Genomic DNA, 11,473 nt, shown 5'->3' on the forward strand with positions numbered 1-11,473 from the left:
GAAGAGAGAGAGGGAGAGAGTGAAAGATTCCGAGAGACAGAGAGGGAGAGAGACAGAGAGGGAGAGAGACAGAGAGGGAGAGAGACAGAGAGGGAGAGAGGGAAAGAGACCGAGAGACAGAGAGGGAGAGAGACAGAGTAGTGGTGGTGGTGGAGTTAAAAGACTACAATTGACCAGTTCTTAAAAGGCAAAACATTTTTTACGTTAATGTTGAAAATGTTAACCTATAAAAGACAGAATGCATATCTACCAGAGGTTGGAGGGGGGATGGGGCGCAGGGGAAAGGGGGGTAGAGGGGGAGGAAGGGGCAGAAAAGAGGAGGAGAGAGAGAGAGAATGGGAGGAAAGTGTTGTGTGTTCAGTACTCTTCCCGTAAATTCTGTTTGAATAGTTTGTTTTGTTTACACATAGGGACAAACTCGATGCTGGCCTGGGTATGTCAGTTCAGGTCACATGATGCAGGGATGTACTGTAGTGCTGCTACGCTGTTGACCTTCTCATGAAGAACACACTGTACACTCAATACTATCCACTATGGCATTCAGATGATCTACCTTTTTTAAACTACATCCCTGGTCATGTGTAGTTATGGGATATGACAGCCTACAGTGTGTTAGATAGATGAGACCCTGATGAAGGCAGCTTAGCTGTGGAAACGTTGGTATTTAGTGCATTCGTTGCATCGGAGCCTCAAAAATGTGTCCAGCTTTCCTTTTCTAAGCCTACAGTGTGTTGACATCATAAATTAAATATTATTAATATATTGTGAGATTCATTTGAAAGTGTGCAAAATAAATTGAGATTTCATGTTTAATGACACGGAAAGACAGACGTTGAGAGAACAGATGTCATTGATTGCCACTACAACTCATATTAGTCTATTGTTCAGGGCAACAACAGCTCTGCACGTTTGCTGATCCTCCAGAGGAAGCTGGACATATTGGAGCTTATTGGAGATTGTCACGACTCCTACACCAATCCCTAGAGAGAGAGAGAGAGAGAGAGAGAGAGAGAGATGAATTCTGAATAAATGAACATCCGCTGAATGAAATGAACCTCTAAACCAGTGGTTGGTGGTCGGTATATCATGCTCTTGCTACATCATCAGGATGTAAGTGTCGTGTATTGATGTGACATACTGAGATAGGACGTCACCACGTCAGTAAAGGAATGTGAGGGGTTACAGCGACAGTGATGGAGTAAAGACGTGTTGAAGTTGACCTCTGAGTCTGGTTGGTTTAACTCACTATAATATCTTAACTTAGCACGAGTTGTAAGTATAAGATTGAACAATGGCGACGAGGGTAACGTCTGAAAACGATAGTTAAATCTGAAAAGTGAGTTCGTGTCGTCGAGATGGAAAACACTGTGCCAAAGTTTGACTACTACAGTGAGCCTGCTACGCTAGGTCCATACTGGACCAGGTGGTTGAGCTGTTCGCGGATGGTAAAGGATTAATACTGTCCGGTGACGTTGATGCGGTTACAAAACAACGGAGGAGAGCTTTGTTTCTACATCATGCTGGGACAGATGTGCAGGACATTTTCTCCACACTCGCAGACACCGGAGAACCAACGGACTACGGGTGAAACAGGTGAACACAGCGTTCACAAGACAGAAATGTTATCAACTGACACAGAAAACTGGTGAGACAGTTCAGCAATTTGTTACTCGTCTTAGACAAGCAGCTAAAGACTGTGACTTTGCTGGAGATAAGGACAATCAGATTAGTGATGCCATACAGCAAGTGTAGTACTGAATATGTGCGCCAAAAACTATTGGAGGAGGGCCCTGGTCCAACATTAGCGGGATCACTTGAGCTAGCCGCACAATGTGAAAGAATTGAAGTGCAAATGGTCTCCATGCATGTGAGTACAGATGCTAAAGGCGAGACCGTGCATCATGTTTTCAAAAAGGAGAGGAAATATCACAAAAATGGGCTGAGACAGAATGCAGAAGGGAAAGACCAATCAGAGAAGGTGTGCTATCGTTGTGGACATGCAGATAATTTTGCAAAGGATCCTGCTTGTCCAGCACATGGGCAGACCTGCAAGAAATGTAATGGGAAGGACCATTTTGCTAACATGTGCAAGAGCAAAGGATACTCGAAACAGACTGTGAAATATGTTAATTCAGAGGAACAAAACAGAGACTATGCGTTTGTGGTAAATGAGAACTGTAACTCAGACAGGATCACGTTCTCAGTGGGAGGGGTCAGTTTATTCATGTTAATTGACTCTGGGGCTGCGAGTAATATAGTAGATGAGAGCACATGGGAAATGTTTAAAGCCAAGAAAATAAGGTGCCGTTCATCACTGAATGATAAAAAGCTATATGCATACTCATCTAGCGAGCCTCAGATTAAACAGCAATGCCTCAGGTTGTTTGACGGGGTGAGTAAGCTAAACACAAAACAGATCAGCCCACATGTTGATATAAACATGATACCATTTGTGTGCCCTCAATTTGTGTAGAGGAAATTTGGAGACCCAAGTTTCTAGGCTTCTGTAGGATTGGACCTGCCGAGTTGAGGTATGCGCTTTGCAATGTTATGATTATAGGCCCGGGCTTTTCCACGTTTATTATATTTTTTTCAGCCACCGTCAGTAATACCCATACATTTATTTTTGCATCATTCCATTCCATTTATGTCACATGTTCTCCCTCTCCAGCCTCTAGGTCTCCAGGCTGCTCGTTATGGAGCACACCTGTCACCATCATCACACGCACCTGCGCGTCATCAGACTCACCTGGACTCCATCACCTCCCTGATTACCTTCCCTATATATGTCACTTCCTTTGGTCCCTTCCCCAGATGTTATTGTTTCTGTTCATGTTTCTTATTTTTGTATTATGTTGTGTTTATTTATTAAAACACTCACACCCGGAACTCCCGACTCTCAGCGCACATCGGGAAGCATCCGTTAGTGTTTTTTTGTGTCAGGTGAAATGACTTCGGGTTTTTGTGCCTTGTCGGGCTTTCGTGCCGCCGTTGGATCGCCGGACTCCCCTGCCTCAGCCGGTCTGTCAGATTCCTGCGCATCATCAGAGGTTACCGGTCCACTCCTGATCCCCGGGATTGTCCCTTGGGTTGGCGTCTTGCAGCTGGAGCCAAACGCGCCGAGGAGGGGGTACCGGCTGAGATGCTCTAGGTCGCAAATGCTCCTGCATCTCAGCCGGATTGACAGGTTTCCTGCACCTCTGCAGAGGTGACCGGTCCGCTCGTGATCCCCAGGATCGACTTTTTGGTCAGCATCCAGCGGCTGGAGCTGCGCGTCGAGAGGGGGGGTACTATCACGTGTGCGGCCTCTAGGTCTCCAGGCTGCTCGTTATGGCGCACACCTGCACGTCATCAGACTCACCTGGACTCCATCACCTCCCTGATTTACCTTCTCTGTATATGTCACTTCCTTTGGTTCCTTCCCCAGGTGTTTCTGTTCCTGTGTCACTTCTGAGCGTTGTTCGTGTTTCTTATTTTTGTATTATGTTGTGTTTATTTCTTAACACTCACTCCCTGAACTTGCTTCCCGACAGCGCACATCGTTAGTTTAACTTTCTTCTCTCGATCACATTCTTGTCAATTGTTCCTGAGGGTTGCTAGCATTCATTGATAATATTATGCTAACATTGTGCAATAATTTAGGACGTTTGAATCATTATGGAACTAGCAGGGTCATTCATATTGTGCGGTGCCTTTCTGTCCCCAGGAAAAACAAGTTATTTCGTGTAAAATGTGGATTCCAAAAGGCTTTAAATATAAGATCAGGTGTCCTTTACCTTAACACCAAAATATGGATCCTGAAAGTGAATTGTATGCATTTTAAACACTTTGTCAATGGATGTAGGCATTTTTGCCATGTCCCCAGGTGTTATTTATCAACTTCCACAAGAAATATAAGCCATAAAATAATACCTCTTCATTTTAGTCCTAGTTAGTCTCTTTCATAAATACAGTTTTTTTTTTCATTGTTATTTTATTTTAAGATTTCCCGTGTCCCTGATATCACTTTCCACCCTGTGTGTTGTAATTCTCCATTTAAGAAAACATGGCACCACAATTTCTTTGGTAGGAAAACAATGGTGCAAAGCTAAAAAACAACAACACTCAGTTGTATCTATTTATCCATGTTTCTTGTTAGTCTGTATGTCCCACTTAAATGTCCACCCTGACTAAATTATATAGAAAAAAATATAAAGATCAAAATGTTAATATGTTTGATAGGGAAGCTAAAATCAACTTCGTGTCCACCATTATGCTAGCTCAATCTTTCTCACTCACAGAGCTATGGCTCATGTTAGCACAACATTTCTGTTCTGTTAGGTTCCACCCTGTTAGGATTGTGCACCTAACAAATTGGAAAATGCACCCCAAAATTTTGTAAGTCCCTGAGCTTGATCAATATGTTTTTCTGAAAGTCAAACATGTCCGTTTTCTGATAGAATACAAATATATATATATATATATTTTAACATTTCAAAAAGTTTTGAGCTCCAAATTGCACAGCAGTGTAGGAATGACCCAGCAGGTTAAACCTGGAGCCTGTGTAGGAATGACCCAGCAGGTTAAACCTGGAGCCAGTGTAGGAATGACCCACAGGTTAAACCTGGAGCCGGTGTAGGAATGACCCAGCAGGTTAAACCTGGAGCCGGTGTAGGAATGACCCAGCAGGTTAAACCTGGAGCCGGTGTAGGAATGACCCAGCAGGTTAAACCTAGAGCCGGTGTAGGAATGACCCAGCAGGTTAAACCTAGAGCCGGTGTAGGAATGACCCAGCAGGTTAAACCTGGAGCCGGTGTAGGAATGACCCAGCAGGTTAAACCTGGAGCCGGTGTAGGAATGACCCAGCAGGTTAAACCTGGAGCCGGTGTAGGAATGACCCAGCAGGTTAAACCTGGAGCCGGTGTAGGAATGACCCAGCAGGTTAAACCTGGAGCCGGTGTAGGAATGACCCAGCAGGTTAAACCTGGAGCCGGTGTAGGAATGACCCAGCAGGTTAAACCTGGAGCCGGTGTAGGAATGACCCAGCAGGTTAAACCTGGAGCCGGTGTAGGAATGACCCAGCAGGTTAAACCTGGAGCCGGTGTAGGAATGACCCAGCAGGTTAAACCTAGAGCCGGTGTAGGAATGACCCAGCAGGTTAAACCTGGAGCCGGTGTAGGAATGACCCAGCAGGTTAAACCTGGAGCCGGTGTAGGAATGACCCAGCAGGTTAAACCTGTAGCCGGTGTAGGAATGGCCCAGCAGGTTAAACCTGGAGCCGGTGTAGGAATGACCCAGCAGGTTAAACCTGGAGCCGGTGTAGGAATGACCCAGCAGGTTAAACCTGGAGCCGGTGTAGGAATGACCCAGCAGGTTAAACCTGGAGCCGGTGTAGGAATGACCCAGCAGGTTAAACCTGGAGCCGGTGTAGGAATGACCCAGCAGGTTAAACCTGGAGCCTGTGTAGGAATGACCCAGCAGGTTAAACCTGGAGCCGGTGTAGGAATGACCCAGCAGGTTAAACCTGGAGCCGGTGTAGGAATGACCCAGCAGGTTAAACCTGGAGCCGGTGTAGGAATGACCCAGCAGGTTAAACCTGGAGCCGGTGTAGGAATGACCCAGCAGGTTAAACCTGGAGCCTGTGTAGGAATGACCCAGCAGGTTAAACCTGGAGCCGGTGTAGGAATGACCCAGCAGGTTAAACCTGGAGCCGGTGTAGGAATGACCCAGCAGGTTAAACCTGGAGCCGGTGTAGGAATGACCCAGCAGGTTAAACCTGTAGCCGGTGTAGGAATGACCCAGCAGGTTAAACCTGGAGCCGGTGTAGGAATGACCCAGCAGGTTAAACCTGGAGCCGGTGTAGGAATGACCCAGCAGGTTAAACCTGGAGCCGGTGTAGGAATGACCCAGCAGGTTAAACCTGGAGCCGGTGTAGGAATGACCCAGCAGGTTAAACCTGGAGCCAGTGTAGGATGAGCATTGCCTTAATGTCTTCCTTGGTCAGTTCAGAGGTGGCCAGCTGCAGTCATGACCCACGGGTCTCTGATCACTGCGGCCCGCTCATTACTCTCTCTTTGACTCTGAACTGAGAATACCAGGGAATACCAAGTTTGCGTTAGGAGCAACATCCCCACCCAGAACCCTCTGCTAACTTTCCAGGGACACCGCTGGATGACCGCACACTAGGAGAGGAGAAGAGGAGGGTCTCTTTCAACTGTGTTATATTTAAGCAATAAGGCCCACGGGGGCGTGGTATATGGCCAAAATACAATGGCTAAGGGCTTTTCTTATGCACCCATAACTAAGAGCTGTTATTTTGCAAGAAGCAACACAGTGCCTGGATTCAGCCCTTAGACGTGGTGTATTTGGTCTTTACTACTATAGCCCATAGAAATACATTCAATAACACATTCATAAATGGAAAAAAGACAGTCAAAAAATGTATCATATGGAATGCGGTTTTGAAGTGTCAAATCTGTCCTATATCTAGGAGATATAAGAAAGTACAGGAAATATACACTGCTCAAAAAAATAAAGGGAACACTTAAACAACATAATGTAACTCCAAGTCAATCACACTTCTGTGAAATCAAACTGACCACTTAGGAAGCAACACCGATTGACAATAAATTTCACATGCTGTTGTGCAAATGGAATAGACAAAAGCTGGAAATTATAGGCAATTAGCAAGACACCCCCAATAAAGGAGTGATTCTGCAGGTGGTGACCACAGACCACTTCTCAGTTCCTATGCTTCCTGGCTGATGTTTTGGTCACTTTTGAATGCTGGCGGTGCTCTCACTCTAGTGGTAGCATGAGACGGAGTCTACAACCCACACAAGTGGCTCAGGTAGTGCAGCTCATCCAGGATGGCACATCAATGCGAGCTGTGGCAAGAAGGTTTGCTGTGTCTGTCAGCGTAGTGTCCAGAGCATGGAGGCGCTACCAGGAGACAGGCCAGTACATCAGGAGACGTGGAGGAGGCCGTAGGAGGGCAACAACCCAGCAGCAGGACCGCTACCTCCGCCTTAGTGCAAGGAGTAGCACTGCCAGAGCCCTGCAAAATGACCTCCAGCAGGCCACAAATTGTATCCAATTGTTAGTAGTTACTATCTTGTCTCATCGCTACAACTCCCGTACGGGCTCGGGAGAGACAAAGGCCAAAATCCATGCGTCCTCCGAAACACAAAGTCATAGACACACTGCTTCTTAACACAGCGCACATCCAACCCACAAATGTGTCAGAGGAAACACCGTGCACCTGGCGAGCGTGCACTGCGCCCGGCCCACAGGAGCACGATGAGACAAGGATATCCCTACTGGCCAAACCCTCCCTAACCCGGACGACGCTAGGCCAATTGCGCGTCGCCCCACGGACCTCCCGGTCGGCTGCGACAGAGCCTGGGCGTGAACACAGAGTCTAGACCACTGCGCCACCCAGGAGGCCAATATGTATATTTTTTACAGATATTTAACCCCTTTTTTTGTTGGCACAAAACTACTTCCATACTTCCATTCATTTTTAAAACTGGTACTGGGTTACCTTCAGACGAGTCGCGTGACACTTGTAAGGGAGAAAAACAGAGAACCTCGTCGTGTTCCTGAGACTCTCCCATTTCTATAGTTGGGTCATACTAGTTTGTAGCCCAAACGGTTTGAATGCTACAGACAGAAGTTGGCACATTGGCAGTACTGACTTCAGACGAGTCCCGTGGGGCTTGTGGGGATCATAGACAAAGTGGAGACCACCACCGTGTTCATGAAAATGTAAGCCAAACCGTTCGGATGCTACAGACGGTTATGGGGGAAGACACATTTTTGGTCTCCTTGTCTGACAAACAGTGCAGTAGCTCTGACACTTTCCACCTCAGATATGGAAGGCCGTTTGTCCTAGGCAGATGTGATGGATTGAGACGCAGCCCATAGAAATAAACTGATATCTCTAGTTTAAACAGACAGTTTTTGATGGGGTGCATCAATTGACTCTTAAGGATTATGACAGAATGTTCAAATTAGTTTTACTCTTTTCTTAAAGTTACAGCACTCAAAAGGCACCAAATTGGTGGGACGACCCTCTATTAACATTCTTCCACACGGTATTGGTAGTTTACAAGACAGTAGCAATAGTTTGCTTAGAATTCACTACTTTCCTGCACCATTCCTGATCTTTAATGAAAGTCTCACCGTTAGCCTTTTCAGGAAGAGTGTATTACGGATCATTGCAGTGGTACTGAATAAAGATTTAGGCTTACATGTGCACACTGCCATGGAATGAGAAAGTGATTTATGATATAATGCTTATTACCCAATCTTATTTAGAAATATTGTTGTTGGTTTAAAAATCAGATTGATTGTTTTTTGTTTAATTTGATTAAGAACCAAACTTATTAGAAATATAAACCGGATAACCGGATGACATAGGCTACATGGCGCAATGCAATTTCGTCTGCTGTCAGGATTTGGCCAGGATTGTTCAGGTTTTGGTCACTAGATGCCCCCATTGTGCTTTTTTGACCCTTTTGTTTTTTTCCTTGTTCCAGTTATTATTTGCACCTGTGCCTCATTTCCCTTGAAAGTATTTAAACCCTTAGTGTTCCTCAGTTCTTTGCTCTGTGTTTGTATGTTCTTCATTCAGCTCCAGTGAGAAGTTTGAATGTGCGTAAAGCCCTCATATTCTCAGTTGTCTTGCCTGTATTATACACCCAAGGGGAGGAATTATGATGCCTGTAACTATATTTAGACATATCCTTCTTAAAGCAAGTTGTTGTTTAATTTTTATTAGAATTTGATTCGAATTATACACTGTCTTTTTAGGCCTTATCAATAGCCTAGTGAATTTAATCTTGCTTTTTGATTGTCTGGAATGTCCATGTGCAGACTGCAGATTTCAGTAGGCATAGCCCCTATATCAGTGTGAGTACTATAGCCTATGCTTAACAACGTATTTCCATATTGAAGAAATGCAACTAGAACAATGTGGACTGCAGTGAGGGGCCAAGCCTCAACACACCCACAACTTGTTGATTCATCAAAACCCAGCCCTTTCGTGCCACCGCTAGCAACTGCACCCATAATTGTGGTTGTGGAAATAGCCAAAATATTTCTAACACACCCCTGAACCTATAGTGCTACCACCAGCACTTAATTTACCATTGCCAGGCCCGGCTCTAGCCTTTTGGGGGCCCTAAGCAAAATTTGGAGAACCAAGCGGGCAAAATGTTTTAAAGTTAATTTCCTTCAATTGTACACATTTTGCCATAGGGCGGAGAGAACATTTTGTAATTTTCTAACACATTTCCTGCAATTCTACACATTTTGCCATGACTTATGCCATGTTAATGATATCTGAGTGAGAGTGACTAACAAAATCAATGGGAGCCCCTTGGAGGTCAAGGCCCCTTGGCGTGTGCCCGGTCGGTATTTGACCTTGATAACTACACGTTTAGATAATGGGCTAGACTAATTTACCATTCAATGTTTTTTTTATCTGTCATGGCTTATTGAGTGAGTGTCAGTGACTGACAAAACTAGAGGAAAACTGCTGATGCACAAGCAAATTCGAACTTGCACCTTGTGCATTCTACTATTCTAACTCTCAAAAGTAACTTGAGACCACAACTGAGTTCCTTTGGGTCAGGGGCCCCCTTGCGGCCAGGGGCCCTAAGCGACCGCTTATGAAGTTTTCCCTGGAGCCTGCCCTGACCATTTGGGTTTGTTAAAATAGAGCCCCATGTCTGAGAGTCAAGGGTGTCTAAAGCAATTCACCTGTGCTGAAGAGTTAGATCTTCTCTTTGTCTGAGTTCTACTGTACAATATGAGCATGTGTGGTCTACATGTGGAGTAATGGTCTGATGTTCCCTTTGCTTTCGCCTCCTCAATGGTGTTGCTGCACTTCTCCTGGTCCACTAGGGAGAATCGAACATACCTGAGCTCATCTGAATAACTGCCACTAGAATAACTGAACCCCAAAACCCAGCTGGGATAGAAACCGAGAAGGAGAGAGTGAGAGAAAGTCCTTCCATAACAAGATATACAGACACATTCTGTCAAATATCGTCTGAAGATCCTTCTCACAGGAGACTGTGGGGCTCAGTTGGTAGAGCATGGTGCTAACAATGCCAAGGATAGTGGGTTCGGTTCCAGCTTGGGCCACCCATAGGAAAAATGTATGCACGCATGACTGTAAGTCGCTTTGGATAAAAGCATCTGCTAAATTCGATATACTGTATTATGTTATTCTTAACCAACTCGTCCAAATGATTATTCAGCACCCTTTGCAGGCAGACACACTCGCATGATGGAACTACTGAATGTGAGTGGGTGTTGGAGGCAATGTTGTGGTGATGATGAAATAGGCCATCTCAAAATGAGGGGAACGGAGGAGGTGGTTGCCTCCTGCATATACTCTGCCTCTTAATAAGAGACAGGAAAACAACAGGATTGCATCTTCTTACTGTAGCTAGTAGGAATCTAGGGTTTTCTGTTAATCAGACGAGGTCTTCTGAAAGGGATACATGAAGTGAAGTCAATATGGCCCTAAGCGCTTTAGCTCCTCCCCTCCTCTTTTACTCTTCTGTTACCGTGACACCCTTTCTTCTCCTTCTTTTCCAGACAGTGAATTATACTTTCAGGGGCTCTCAATTCTTTTCACAGGACCTGCACACATTTTTTAATGGGCCTAACAGTCATTTAACACTTTTTTTACTACCTATTAATTTGGCATGAGCACAACTAGTCATGATGTTTTCATCTTATTGTCAAAAGACAAATCACTTCAAAAAGTAGGCTACCTGTGCGTGTTCGTACACTCCAAAATAACTCCAGGATAGTAACAGTGCAATTAGATGAATGGACAAATCGAGAAAAAAATATATTGGTTGAGTACATATATTTTGCAGATAGTATCACAGGTGTAGCGAAATGCGTATGTTCCTAGCTCCAACAGGGAAGCAATACCTAACAATACACCCAAATCCCCCTCACCCCTAAAAAAATAATTAAGAAATATAGAAATATTATAAGGAGCATTGTCAGAGTCTGGTATGATGGTGTGTGTAGACATTGTGGACAGTATATTAATAGAAAAGGTGTATACAGCAGTAGTTATATACAGTTGAAGTCAGAAGTTAACATACACTTATGTTGGAGTCATTAAATCTCGTTTTTCAAACACTTCACACATTTCTTGTTAACAAACTATAGTTTTGACAAGTCGGTTAAGACATCTACTTTGTGCATGACACAAGTAATTATTCCAACAATTGTTGAGAGACAAATTATTTCACTTATAATTCACTGTATCACAATTCCAGTGGGTCAAAAGTTTACATACACTAAGTTGACTGTGCCTTTAAACATCTTGCAAAATTCCAGAAAATTATGTCATGGCTTTAGAAGCTTCTGATAGGCTAATTGACATAATTTGAGTCAATTGGAGGTGTACCTGTGGATTTATTTCAAGGCTTACCTTCAAACTCAGTGTCTCTTTGCTTGA

This window comes from Salvelinus namaycush, chromosome 5 (genome assembly GCF_016432855.1).
Source record: "Salvelinus namaycush isolate Seneca chromosome 5, SaNama_1.0, whole genome shotgun sequence".
Classification (NCBI taxonomy): Eukaryota; Metazoa; Chordata; class Actinopteri; order Salmoniformes; family Salmonidae; genus Salvelinus; species Salvelinus namaycush.